Below are 15,295 nucleotides of genomic sequence, written 5' to 3'. Positions count from 1 at the left end.
CCAAAATTACCAGGACTGACGGCCTCTGAGTATGTTTCAAGTTGTGCAGAAGTTGACGGAAATGTGATATTCTGTCGTCTGGGAGGTATGCCCTGTTGCACGTAGTGTCCAGGCATGTGCCTATGAACTGTAACTGCTGTGTTGGTTGTAGATGTGATTTCTGAAAATTTATCACCAACCCTAGTTGTTGTAAGCAAAGTATCACACGATTGAGGTGATCCTGTAAGATATTCGGAGTTGAGGCTATTATTAGCCAATCGTCCAGGTATGGAAAGATGGTTATACCTTGTTTCCTGAGATGAGCCACCACCATTATCATGCATTTGGTGAAAACTCTGGGTGCAGCCGATAGTCCAAAGGGAAGAACTTTGTACTGGTAGTGTTGATGTCTGTAGCGAAAGCACAGGTAACGCCACGAGGATGGATGGATTGGAATGTGCGTGTAAGCATCCTTCAGATCGATGGAGCACATCCAATCGTTGGTTTGAATGAGAGGAAGAATTGACTTCAACGATACCATTTTGAATTTCTCCTTGGTGAGAAATTTGTTCAACTCCCTTAGGTCTAGTATGGGGCGAAGGCCTCCAGACTTCTTGGGTATGAGGAAGTACGGGGAATAAAATGCTGCTAATTTGGGGTGTGGGTGGATTTGTCGAATTGCTTGTTGCTTGCGAAGCAAAGCAATTTCCTCCCCCAGTTGTGGATGGGAATTGTAGATCTTGAATGTAGAAAGATGAGGCAAGATGGGTTTTGTTACAAATTGGAGTTGGTAGCCTTGACGTACTATCTCCAGAACCCATTGATCTGATGTTATTGTTTCCCAGGCTTTCAGGCAAGCACAAATTCTGCCTGGAGGTGCTTGATGTTGTGGTGGCGGCTGAATAACTAAAAAGATGAGGTTGGCTTTACAGCAGTAGTCGGCTGTTGTGCCTGTTGCCTTTGGTTACGTGGTTTACCTCTTCGTTGATTTGAGGTATTATTTTGTGGAGCAGGACGTTGGTAGGCAGGGTATGGCTGCGTACGAAAAGATTGATAAGATCTATAGGGTCTTCTGCCATATGATTGTCTACGGGTAGACCCCACATAACGACGTGTAGTCGAGTAAATAGGATTTGATGTTAGAGATTGTACTGCTAGAGCTTCCTCTTTTAATTTACTTACTGCGTCCTGGAACTTCTCTCCGAACAAGTTATCTCCCGTGCATGGGAGGTTCGTTAGTTTCACATGCAAGTCATCTCTTATGGAACTTGAACGTAACCATGCTAGTCTGCGGGCTGCAATAGCTGCTGCAGACGCTCTGGATGACGTTTCATGTGCTTCATAGATTGATCTCAATAGATGTCGAGAACATTCTTCCATATCATGAAGAGGCTGAGGTATTTGTTCCGCTACTGAGGAATGTATACCTTTCATAGCTTGCATACACTCATACAGATATTGCACCATGTAGAACTGATGTTGCATAATTCTTGCCGTTAACATTGAATTATGGTATATTTTCCTACCAAATTCATCCAAATATTTGTTGTCTTTCCCTGGGGGGAAAGTAGTGTGCAATTTTGTTTTCTTGAACCTTTGCAACGCCGACTCTACTACGATTGATGCGTGAGGCAATTGTGGTAGAGTATATAGTGATGCTTTCTTCATACGAAATTTCATGTCTGTTTTCTTAGAAACAGCTGCAGTTGTATAAGGCGTTTCCCAGGATTTTTGTAATACGGAGTGAAGAATTTCTTGTGGTGGAAGAGATGTTGGTTCCACCTGAGTATCAAATATCTTTAGAAGTCCAAGAGTTTCCGCTCTAGGGTCTGCTTCTTTTTGGACCTCTAGGTGTAGAATTGTACCCATTTTTTCTATGAATTTTGGGTATGTAAGGTCTTCAGGAGGAGAATGTGGCTCCTGTAGTTGGTCCTGTGTGTCTGACAGACATCCCACCGATGATGAAGGGGATGTTTGTATTGAAGGAGAATCAAAATATGTATCCTGTAGATGAGTAGGTGAAGTTGGTTGGTTTGTCCTGGGAGATGTTGGTGGTTCCGCCGACTGCTCTTCATTAGACTGTGCTTTATGTTTTATAGCACTGTCCTCAGAAGTATTAGATATTTTAAATGATGATTGAAGCGTCTCGTAAAATCCTGCTAGAGACTGCGACAATTGAAAAAATGCTTCTCTTGCATGAGAGGGCATTATCATACGATTGTCTTGTTGTTTTGGAATAATTGTTGGAGGTGACGTTGTAGGAACCTCTCTATCTCTCCGTGTCTTTTTGTCTGGAGTATTTTTTAGAACTTCTGAATCTGAAGAAGTGTTAGAGGAGAGAATTTGTACCGGTTTTCTTAATGAGCCGGTAGTAGACGGAACTTTATGAGATGATTTAGAAGTCGAAGGACTCATCTCCCATGTCGCACTCCTCTTTTTTAATCTTTTAGAATGGGAGTGATGTGAGTACTTATGATAGTCCTCAGATGCAGACTCCGTATCTGTGACTTCCGTCTCGGAAGAAGAGGTGTGTGAAGGGTATCGTTTTCGCTTCAACTTCCTCTTTAATTTTTGAGGCGAGTAATTTTGGTCTCTACGCCCAGATCTTGATGTATGCGCTGAATTAGATTTATGCGCGGATATGTGTTTACACGCAGATGTAGAGGTATGCGCAGGTATGCGCGACTGTAGACTCATGCGCACTTGAATGTCTGTGCGCGGAAGTAGAATTGTGCGCGGTTGTAGTTTTATGCGCATGTTTCTTTGATTCCAAGCGCACAGGGTTTTTCGGCGCCGTGCGCATAAGTTTCTTTATAGTCGGCGCCATGCGCTCAAATGTTTTCGGCGCCGTGCGTGCAGGTATTTCCGGCATCATGCGCGTAAGTGTTTCCGGCGCCATGCGCTCAAATGTCTTCGGCGCCGTGCGTACAGGTGTTTCTGGCGCCGTGCGCATAATTAGTCGGCGCGGTAGTTTCCTCTGCGCCGTGCGCGCCGGAATCGCTAAGTTGTGCGCAGACTCTGACTTTGGCGCCGGTATATGCGCATTTGGCGCAGTAGGCGCAGAAGTCTTCGGCGCGGAGGAATCCTCCTCCGATGAGGTACGTTGCGGCTCTACAGGCACTGGGGATTTATTAGAACCCACTGGCCTTTGATTTTTTGCTTTCCTCTTACCTCCTATAGTGGAGGTCTTAGGTTTAAACGGCAAAGATTTCTTTTTTGACGGAGCCGATGAAGTGAACGGGCCAGGCGAAGAATGAGCCTCTGACGGATCGCGGGAGGCAAAAAGTTCCTGAAGCCTATAGGCCCTCTGTTTTAATGCTCGTGGTGACATTTTTGAGCAAAACTCACAATTTTCTGTATGGTGATGCGGCCCGAGACATTGATAATAGCGATCATGTCCATCCGTTACCGACATCCGTTTTCCACAGCCACAGGGTTTAAACCCGGGTTTAGACATTTTATTTCTGTTTTTAAACTGAGGAGAATAACAGCTCCGCGTGCGTTCCCGCTCGCGGAAAAAACAGACTGAGGAGAGTCCGTTACTTTCCTGCGCGGGAACATACGCGCAGCCGCAGAGAGCAAAGCTCTGTTCTCTGCTTTGACAAGCTCTGCCTCCCGGGCCTGATTGACAGATCCCATGACAGCATGGCTAATTCAGCCCTGCTATCGACGGGAAATCTGTTTATACCAATTTTCACCCTAATTTTAGACTGATTAAAGAGCAGCTCCAGAGCTGCAGATGCAGTGTCTCAAGACCTCCAGCAACCGCTGGAAGCCAGTGTGGGCCAAAGCACCTACAGCATTTCAAGTCCCACCCTCCCACTAGCGAAAGCTCTCCAGTGTTGCTGATGTGACACTGGAGAGCCAGCACCTGTCTCTCCCTCCCCCCTAAAGCAGCCAAAGCACCTGCTCCTTGGTGCCATCAATGCAGCTTTTGAAACGGGCCACGCTCACCCCGCAGGCTTCCTGGCCCCGCACAAAAGCAGAAGTGCGGTGCGGCAGAGCACGGGAGCCTCGGCAAGCTGCCGCCGAAGGAGACGGGAGACGCCTGGAGCCACCTCTAGTAAGGAGGAGTGCTGATGCAATGAGGGAATGAGCTCGGAAAAAAAACTCATGGGACACCAACCTCTTGAAGGACTTTCCTGAAAAGTACTCCAGAAAAACCAGAGCCTCGGGGAGGGGACTTAAGAGGGGGGGGGGGGGGTATTGTTACATTTGGTGGTTTGTGGACTGCCTCCGAGAACTGCTGCGCTCACCTCCTCAGCTGGGCCATCCTAACGGGCTCCCGTCATGGCCTGATACCACTGGCTCTTCCTGAGGCGAAACGCCACGCTGCAACGCGGTAAGACGATGCCAGTCCTGCATGTAGAATGCCACTGGGCCCATCCAGCTACACTCATCCTTAGGCACGCATGCACCCAACCTCTCCTTTTAAAAGGGCCCATGGCAGGAAAAATCCCATGGTGCCCGCTGATGATGTCACACGTTGATCCCTATAAAGGGCTCTCCCTAGCCTTTGCTCACTGCCTCAACAACAGGTCCAGCTACTCCTCAATGGTGCGTGTTGCTTCCCTGCATTCAGTCTTCATCTAGCTTGTCTTCAGTCCTCACCATGCTTGTTCCTGCCTTTGCCTGCCTGCCCTACCTTTCCATCCCCTCTTCTCCCCCTTCGGACAGATACCTGATTTTGACCTCGGCCTGGATCCTGGATATGTCTGACCTCTACCTGCCTCTGACCATTGCTTGACCTCAGATACGCCTGAGTGCCACCATATGGGTGGTTGTGGACAGGTTCTCTAAGACGGCGCATTTCATTCCCCTTCCTGGACTCCCCTCTGTGCCCGAACTACCTAAATTCTTTGTACCACACATCTTTTGCCTGCATGGGCACATCCTCTCAGACCGAGCAGTTGAGTTCATCGACTGATACTAGAAAGGCCTGTGCTGAAAATTCGGAATCACATTGGACTTTACATCAGCAAATCACCCTCAGAGCAACGGACAAACCAAATGGATGAATCAAAGTCTTAAGACTTTCCTATGGGCTTATGTGAATCTACATCAAGATAACTGGGCCTCCCTCCTCCCATGGGCTGAGTTTGCTCATAACAATCATGTAAGTAGTTCCACAAGATCTTCACTCTTTTATATAGTTTTTGGATGCCACCCTTGAGTATCCAGACTGCTTCCTATCTCAGACAACTGTCCAGCAACCACCCTGATAGGTCAGGAGCTTCAAGAGCTGTGGACTAAAATTCACCTGCTGCTGGACAAGGTGGCAGAACATTTTAAGAAGCAAGTCGACAAAAAAGAACATTCGGGATTTCAGCTGCATCCCAAAGACTTAGGCCCGGATTTTAAAAAGGTTACGTGCATAAATCCCAGGGATTTATGCGCATGACCACCTTACGCGCTCTGGGCCTATTTTTAAAGGCCCGGTCACACGCATAAATCCCCAGGACACGTGTATGTCCCGGGACATCGGGGAGTAGGCGGGCAGGGGGCTGGATGGGGGGGTCTGGGGGGGTGGTGCGAGGCTAGAGGCCCTTGGCACAGCGGCCATTTGCCGCTGTGCCAAGGGCCTCTAGCCTCGCACCATTTGCCATTTGCCGCTGTGCCAGGGGATTGCATGTGGGGGCGGGAAGGCTAGGGGAATGGGTAAGAAGGTCAGGCTAGGGAGTAGGGAACAGGGGAAGGCTGTGGGTGTCGGCGCGTGCAAGTTGCACAATTGTGTACTCCCTTGCGTGCGCCGACCCCCGATTTTATAACATGTGCGCACCTGAGACTCAAGATGCTCTCCATGAAGTTGGCTCCACAGTTCATTGGACCCTTTCCTATTGATTGTCAACTGGGCCCTACAGTTTACAAACTCAAACTCAGACTACCACTTTCCTTAAGGGTCGATGATGTATTCCACATCTCATTGATGAAACCTACCATTCTATCTTGGCTGGGCAGACTGCCCCAACAGACCACTGAAGTTGAGGCAGAGGAAGACACTCAATTTTAAGTCCAGGAAATCTTAGACTCTCGAAAAGTTCGTAACCAGTTTCAGTACCTTATTGCCTGAAAAAACTATGGCCCAGAGGAAAACTCATTGTTACATTTTGTTGCCCATGAGAGGGTCTTGTGAGCGACAGCACTGACCCTATGATCAGTGGCTCTCTCTGCAGCAGGATTCCACTGAGCTATACACGTGGCAAGATGCTTCCGGATTCACTGTTCTCGGATGTTCCCCTAGGCGCACAAAAAGTCAGTCCGTATAAAGGGCCCTTGGTGGGAAAAGCCCACAGCGCCCTTGGACAATGTCACAGCTTCCTGCCCTATAAAAGGGCTCCTCAGATGATCCAGCCTTACCTCACCAAAAGTTGCCTGGTTCCAACATCTTTGGCCCGGTTCTAAGCCTTCAGCCTCTCTCCGTTCCAAGTCTTCAGCCTTGTTGGCAACCTCAGCCTTGCCTTCATTAAGTCTTCAGCTTCAGCCACAGCTTGGCTTCAGTCCCTGCCTTGCTTCCGCTATAGCTTCTTGGACTCTGTCTTAGCCTGGCCTGTGCCAAGACTCATTCGCCTGCCGTTGGCGTAAGCGATCGGATCCTGCACCAGAGGATGTGTCAATTGCGCTACGGCAAGATGGGCTCACGCTCATGTCGTTTGCAGCACTCATGTGAACCAGCTTTTAATCTTCAGGCCCCCCAACTAGTCCAGGATTTTCACAGAAGATTTCTTAGGTGACCAAGCCCAGAAGGCTGGGGAAAGGGCTTTGGAGGGTGAGTACTGTTACATTTGGCAGCCTGAAGAATGTCCCCGCAGGCTGCCGCACTCTCTCCTGATGCCACAAAATGCCAGGGCTCCTCTCTCCAGCGAGACCCCGTCGGACCTCGCAGATGCAGTAGGTTGCCACCAGGACCATTGCCTCAGGTCTTCCCTATAGGCATGCACCCAGCATCACTGGATTTAAAAGTGCCATGGCGGGAAAAGGTTGTGTAACTTTTAGATGATCACTGCTGCTGCCCTATAAAAGGGCTCCTGAGATGCCCCCACTTCACCTCAGCAGCAGATCTCCTGCATTCCTTGCAGTGTGTGTTGCCAGCGTTCCTGTGCCTCATCTTGTCTTCCAGTTCAGCCTTGCCTCATCTCGCCTTCCAGACCAGCCTTGTCTTGCCTCACCTTCCAGCCCAGCTTGTCCAGCCTGCCTTCCTCATTCTCATCACCATCTCTCTCGGATTGCCACTTTGGATCTTGACCTCCTGCCTGGTTCTGAGCTCTAGCTTGAACCTGGGCTACGATTGCCTGCTGCCTTAGCCTGACCATTTTTGCTTGCTGCCTGCCCTGACTTTGGCGCTCCTCTGACTTCCGTAAACCTGCTGTCTACTTTGTCTCTGGTGTGTCTCTGGACTCTAACTACCACCTCTGCCCTAGGGTCCTGCTGGCCACCAGAATCCAAGGGTTCAACCTGCGGAGGAGGCAGCTGGTGAAGGTGAAGCTCCAGACTGATCCATTACAAGGCGCGTTTGCCAGCTGCTGGCGTAGGCCTCAGACTCACATACCCCATATCCCTTACAGTTTGTCTCGCAGAGCCCAAATAAATTGCTGTGGTCTAGCCCCATGAATCATCCTGGCCAGCAATTTACTGGCCTTATTGCCATAGTGAAAAAATTTGCTACAAAATCTATAATAAGATCAAATAGCTCTTTGTTGGAACAGTTTGTTCAAAGTATTTTTACCACCATCAGGCTGAGTCTTACATCTGTCCACAACGAATTTATATGCAATGTTTTAAATTGAACCAATCTTTATCATGATATGAATAAATATGGACATAAGCGCCATTTAGAAGCTCTCGAAGGAGGAGCACCCACTTGGATAGAAAAAGAAATCAGTGCATGATCTGAAATTGAAGAGACACCAATATATCACAGGAAACATAAGCGTAGATATTAGAAAATAATCAATATGAGAGTAGCAGCTATGAGAATCAGAACAGAAGGGAAAATCCTGTTCCCCCAGATGTAACACCCTCCAAATATCAAGGAGTTGAAGTTCTCTCATAAGAAATGCTATTCTCGTCGTGTGAGAAAAAAGCCCAACCATTCTAGTAGGATCTGCTGTAATATTAAAATCACCATCCAGAATCATTAAATGATTTAGAAATTGACTCAATAGAGTCACTAAGACGGTAACTTTCAAACGGGTGCGCGGACTCACATATACACGTGTGGGTCAGCGCATGCCCAGATACACAGCAATTTTATAACATGCACGCACATGTTTTATAAAATAGCCTAGGCGCACGTATATGTGCACCTAATTCTAAGCTTGTGTCCACCCAGCTGTGTAAGTCAACTTATGGATGTACAAGTGAGGGTTTTTAATAACAGACGCGCATCCAGCCGATGGCCAGCTTCACCAGTTCATCCACCAATTAGTCCAGCTAGGCCCTCCAAACCCCCCCTGTTCATTAGCCTGCACTCCCCTCAGTTACCCCAGACCCCTCAAACACTTCCTAGATGTCTGGAGTTTAATAGAATATAATAGTGTGTCATCGTACCAGATCATAAATGAAAAAAAAAAGCTCTGAATGCAATAAACAGTAAAACCATATCCGGGAAAAAGTCACAAAACAATCCCAGAAGTATCAACAGTACAGACAACGGAAAGAAAAAACTTTATAAGCATTGCTTCCAGAAGGTTGTAGCATTTAATATCTGAGAAGCATGCTCAGTAATTCACAGCACTCTATCCGAGTAACAATGCATAGGCTGCTTCCATGAATCTAGCACAAAGTTGATGTAAAAAATAATAATACGCCTTGGTACCAGAACAGAAACTATAATAGTTCTGGGTACAAAAACTGTAAAACCATTTCCCAAAAAATCACAAAGACATTAAAAATAAAACAATCCCAGAAGTATCAATAGTAGAGGTATAAACAAAACAATAGAGAACATCCTTTATAAGCGATGTTCCCGGAGAATTGTAGCATTTAATATCTGGGAGGTGTCCACGGTAATTCCACAGGACTCTATCCAATTACAGAAAAATCATCAGTCAAACGATATAAAAGAAAAAAAATATAAGAACAATAAAATAGAGTGCCCTGCCAATAAAGTTCCATGAAATTGAAGAAAAGCTTAGACAAGACATAACGTCAATGCCATGCAGGGAGGATTCATCTTGTTAGAGTTGCCAAGAAACAGTTAATCTCCTCCTTGGAAGTCAACAACTTTGAATCACCAGCACAGGATACTTTTAGTTTGGCTGGGAACAAAACAGCAAATTTTATTCCGTTTGTATAAGATCTTTGCAGATCAGATTAAGAGCTTTCTGGCTGGCTGAGACACGGGCAGAATTATTATTGAATAAAAAAGATTTTGTTCCCGATACTCAAGAGTTCCCTTTTTCTTGGAAGCTTGCATTATCTTGGCCTTTACTGCGTAATTTAGTATCCTAACACCACTGGTCTAGTCTGCGAGCCAACCTCACCAGTCAGGCCTACACGATGTACCCATTCGATAATCACTGTAGTTCCATCTCCATAGAAAGGCCCAGAGTTTCTGGCAGCCAGATTTGTACCGAATTAATTAAGTTGAAGTCCTTAACTTGTTCTGAGAGACTGGTAAGTCAAATATTGTTTCTCCAGCCTCAATTCTCTTGGCCTTTGACTCGGACTACCAGTATTTTATTTTACCATTTCAGCACCTGCAACTGAATCGCAAGATCTACAGTCACAATCTCTTGGGTTGTGGTTAATATCAGTGGTTAATCAGTGGTTAATATCAGTTATTTTAGTAGTATGCTTTTCAACACTTTCCTTAAAAGCCTCCAGAGCGGCTTGGAATTTATTTAGACAATTGTCCATGATCACAGAAACATTTTTGGAAATTTCTTTCATCAGATCATCTTTAAATATTAGTAGAGGAAGATCAGTTTCCGCAGCCATTTTGTGTTCTACTGGCCTTGTCTTGTCACAAGGTCCTTGTATTTTGCCAGCATAATAGGCCTTGCATAAATCTGTCCTCTCCTCAGCACTTTCCAAACTGTCCAGTGAAGCTAAGAAATTAAAGAGTGGGTAAGCAACACTTAGAGAGATGATAAATTTGTAGGATATAGCAAATGGTCCCTGGAGCAACAATACTTTGTGACTTCTCAGGCAGCCATCTTTGCTGGAAGTCCATCTCCTTTTCTTTCTAGCCTCCCTCAAGATTCCTATGAGTGCTAATCTTGATCTTTTCATAGTTACTGGTATAGATACAGTGGTATGCAAAAGTTCAGGCATCCCTAGACAAATTGTATGCTTCAACGAATCTCTAAGTGAACAGAAACTGATATATCCTCTATATGGGACAAAGTTAAACACAAGGGAGGACTCAAATTGAGAGACATAAAAACCCTACATCTTTCTGCAATGTTTAATGCAAAATTATTATTTATTTGCTTATTTTAAAAGATTGATTGATAATAATAAAACAGTGAATATAGCATGTGAAAAAGTTTAGACATACTTCTAGTTGATTCATTACGACTTTAAAAAAAAGCTTTTAATAAGGTGCAAAAATTGATTGACTCATGCTGTAACTTTTATTCCTTAACAATGATTCTGACTGTTGAAACTGATAGCTGGAAGCGTTTAGAGATTTTTGTATAGCTATCTCCTGCTTTGTAAGAATGAATTACAGTTGAAAGTAGACAGAACAACAATCACAAGCTGAGAGGTTAGAAGGATGAATGCTTGCTCAAGATGGATTTGTCTTCACCTGATTAAGTGAAGGACTTATGAGTCAATCAACCTTTTGGGCCTTATTAACAACTTATTTTTAAAGTAATGACTCAACGGGCATGAATATGGCATGTCCAAACTTTTGCAAATGCCATATTCACTGTTTTATGACAGAGAAACGTAGAATTGTTGGCAGAAAAAGACCAAATGGTCCATCTGTTAAAATCAGCAAATATAAAAAAAACAGCAGAAAGATGTGTTTAACTTTGTACCATGTAGAGGTTTTGTCAGCTTCTGTTCACTTTGAGATTCACTGACCCATACAATTTGACCAGGGGTGCCTAAACCGTTGCAGACAACTGTATATCACTGTTTTTTTTCTCTGTTAATAGTATTGGGGAAATGGTGAGTGAGAAAAAAAAGAGATTAAGAGAGCTGCTGAACCCAAGGAAAAGTGGGAGTTGGATTTGAGAGACCAGATTAGGGAGAGAAAAGATGTCACTTTTTTTTTAGGTGGAAGTAGCTGGACCTAATTCCAGCCTAGAGACAAACTATGGAAACTTCCAGAGGGGGGGGAGCTGTGATTATCTGCAATAGCACAGATTGTTCTCGACAGCTTGCCTCAATAAATCGATTAGTCCAGAAGGTCCCAACAACCTGTTTGCAATTTCGTGGAAAAGCTTTGAGGAGGAGTCTGCCTCGGCCATCCCTTTAGCCTCTGACGCTCAAGAGAGCACAAGAAAGGGAGTGCAGGGCTGGTAACGGAGTACTGAGAGAGGATGAAGGAAGTGGGGGCATGGAGTCAAAAGCTCGCCAAAGAGTTTGTGGAGTCGAGAATGAATGACTGCATAGTTCTGTGATAAACAGACATTGTCACTTGTATGTGCCAATTATCCTAAGAGCACCAGAGAGACAGATGTCCCTGACAAGGGCTTCAGTTCTGGCCTCTCGCAGAGTGGTGCCCAAGTGAAGAAGGGCGGCCCATGAACGTGCAGCTCTATAAAAGCCTGCATGTCTGGAAGTGCCTTGACTAGGAGCAGACTAGGCGTGTGCTCCTACGAGCAGCTGCCACGGCATTCACTCCCCAGAGATCATCATTAGATTTCCTTGTTCGCTCTGCTCTGCTTTCCCGCTGGGAGAGGTAGTGAAGAGGGATATTTATAGTTACTGCAAACCTAACCTCAGCTCTGACAATGACTTAACTGAATGACCTTGGACTAAGTCACTTTAGCACTGTGTCTATATCAGGACTTCCCAAACGTGTCCTGAGGACCCCACAGCCAGTTGGGTTTTCGGGATATCCACAATGAATACGCAAGAGATACATTTGCATATCATGGAGACTCAGTGTATGCAAATGTATCTCATGCATATTCATTGTGGATATCCCGAAAATCCAACTGGCTGAGGGATCCTCAGGACATGTTTGGGAAGCCCTGGGTCTAAGTTATCTACTTGGGAGGTTAACATTAGCCAGTTAAAAGTATTCAGTTCTGAATAGGGATTGGTCCCTTCACTTATAGCCGTCAGTAAAGGGGCAAATCATTGGTCTTTCCACTGGTAGTGAATATATCATTACTAATGTGCCTGGAGCTGTCAGCTGTATTCAGCCCAGATTTGGCTAACATCTTTTTTTTAGGTAAGGGATATGTGAGAATGACACCCAATTGCATGCTAGATTTTTATCCCCCAATGTGCCAAAATTACCTGGATAACGTTATCTGGGTAGCTTCAGGCAAGTGAGAGACTTGCCCATTTAAAGTCCCACTGAATATCCTGTACTAAGTTAGCCACTTAACTTTCACTGGCTAACTTCCTATTCACTGCACCATTGATTATTGACCTTACTGTGTCTGCAGCGCTCTTAACCCTGTTAAAAAAACTGTAACGCTGTAATGGTCAACAGAGAGAATACGGTGCCTCGTATGACACAGTGTCAACTGGCTTTCTCCTGTCTATATTTTTTGGTAATTTTTGTTTCACTCTGACAAAGAGCTTAGAACCTTTCTATTCTGAACAAAATAGTGAGTGCTCAAAGTTAAGTATTTATTTCAGTTTCAGATTTAAAAAGATAAGGAAGTCATGCTGAGATAGGCAGGTTGAAAAAGTGCTTCACTTTGATTAGTCTTTCTCCTTTCTTTTCTTCCCATCCTAGTTCTGCTCTGGTTTAAAGAGAAAAAGACATGTACTTTTGATTGTTCCATAGACTTTAATGTATCAAAAAATGAATGAAATGAACATTTTTTGATATTTTCAGAGGTGCCATCCATTTGTTTCAGATTTAATGAACTGAACAAAAAAAATGGAATCATTTGTTGCATTTTACCTATTCGTTTCAAACAAATGCACATCCCTACTGGCTGTGAGGAGAGGAAGAAGGAAGGCCTGGCAGCTGAGAACGAGGTGTAATATGTGGCTTAACTGGTTGCAGCTCTGGAAAAGGGGCTTCAAGTAAACTCACCAGATAAATGAAGTGATCCTGGGGATTTCAGCTTAATCCTCAGGAACTGTGTGTCCACATCAAAGAACTTCCAACCCCAAGAGCTAAGCATGGATTATAGGAGCAGGAAGGGCTGGCTCTGGGATCAATGGCACCCTATGCAAAAAACTGAAATTGGCATCCCTGCGGTACAGCATTCCTCCTTCAGTGGCCTCCTGACTGGCCAACTCATCTTTAATTTGGCTGGAGAGGCCCTGCCAAAATATAGCGGTGAGGTTGTCCTTGCATTACTGTAATTCTGATGCCAGAGTATGGAATTGGATCGCATATTCCCCGACTATGCATGGTCCCTGGCAGATCCTCAGACATTCAGCTGCCATGTAGGATGCCCGACCGGGGCTGCTCAAAAACAAGCCAGAACTGGTGCAAGACATCCAGGAGGCTCTGGAGCAATGGGTCATCGTTTTCTCACAAGGGAGAGGCCAAGGCCAGGGCTGTGCCACCAATGCTGACTAAGGTTGGAGGTACATGCAGCACTGGTTAATGAAGCTGCAACACTCTTTAGGCTCCCCATGGTAGCGAGGAGGAGGTGGAAGCTGCAGACCTGCCCCCGGAGGAGACACTGGTCGGGGAGGAGGTACCACTGTATGGATGGCTAGTCTCTCAAGGAGCCCTGTGACCTGACTGGGGACTCCCTGTTGCTGCTGAATCCGTTGAGCCAGGCTCGGAATGGCTTGGAGTGAGCTGAGATCTTCCGGGTCCATGGCCTCAGCAAATTGTAGGGCCTGTCAGAAATGTGGACCCTTGGTACTGAGGGGTGGTTGCTGCCACCTAGCGAGCAAGCCCACTAGGGCCACCCCATCAGTTGGGAGAGAGGCCCTGTGGTGGGACGGACTGGATGTTAGCCTGTACTAGCCTCGATCCCCAGGTACCAGGGGCCGGCAGGACTTGGGTGGGTTCCTAAGGCAATCCAAAGACACATGAATACTGGCAAGCATGGATTGAGGCAGGCAGTGATCAGCAAAGATGGAAGACAAGCCAGAGGTTGGGTGAGGCGGCAGACAGCACGAATGAGGGACAGGCCAGAGGTTGAGGCAAGTAGCAATAAAGTGAGGTCAGGTCCAGAGAAGAGGGTCAGGTCCAGGCAGCAATCAAAGAAGGTCCAAGATCCAAGCCGAGGTCATTCTGGAGAAACATGCCAAGGGAACCAGTCAAGAGAAACACAGACTGGCAAGGGCAAGGTGAAGCACGGACAGGATAAGGAAGGACAAGGGACAAGGACAAGGGAACCAAGGTGAGTAGGAACAAGGTGATGGATGCAGGAGTAGCAACGCGCACTGGGACAAAGAGAACGCCAGGAGACCCGTTATCCGAGGCAAGGTGCTGTGGTCTGAAGGGTCCTTATATAGGGCAATGGCTAGTGATGTCATCCATGGGCACCGCAGTCTTTCTTGCCACGGGCCCTTTAAGAACGTAGCTGTTGGCGTGCATGCACACCCAGGGAGGTCACCTGTGTGCGGTGGCCATGGCAGCGTCCTATTGCGCTAGTTTGCAGTGTCGGCTGTGGAACGGGGGGAGGGCTGGCTGACGGCCGCATCGAGGTGAGGGTGGTGGCTGGCTGGGATGTCCTGCGAGCTGCCAATCACAACAGTCAGGAGGGGGAACGTGGGCTCCTTCCTGCGCCCGCTCCCCGCCGCACCTTCTGTCTGTCCATCTGTCTCTCTCTCTCACACACGTGTACACGCACACGCACACACACACGCATGCATATGCGCATGCTGAGGTTTAAAATAAACTTAGAAGGGCTAGTTTTAATTCTATTGCCATGACAATTTGCACAGGGGTTGCCAAAGTAATATCGAAAGTGTTTACAAAAAAAAAAAAAAGAGAAAAAAATACAACAGTTTTCTCTCTCTCTGGCTGCAAGGGGAGGGTGGGATACTCTGTCGGGATTTATGATCGAGGTGGGGCACTGTGAAAGATTAATTGACGAGGAAGTCCAACCCCCCGCCCCCTCCACTCAGCCTGGCCAGGTCTATTTTAAAAGCAGGCTGCCTCTTAGTTGCCCAAATAGCAAATAATTTCCCTATCTTCTCCCTGCCACCGTTATGAGTAAAAGATCTCCCCATCCCCTCCCCTTCTGCTCCAGCAGAAGGGGAG

Source organism: Rhinatrema bivittatum, chromosome 9 (assembly GCF_901001135.1).
Source record: "Rhinatrema bivittatum chromosome 9, aRhiBiv1.1, whole genome shotgun sequence".
NCBI classification, from domain to species: domain Eukaryota; kingdom Metazoa; phylum Chordata; class Amphibia; order Gymnophiona; family Rhinatrematidae; genus Rhinatrema; species Rhinatrema bivittatum.
Note: the sequence above shows the minus strand (reverse complement) of the source record.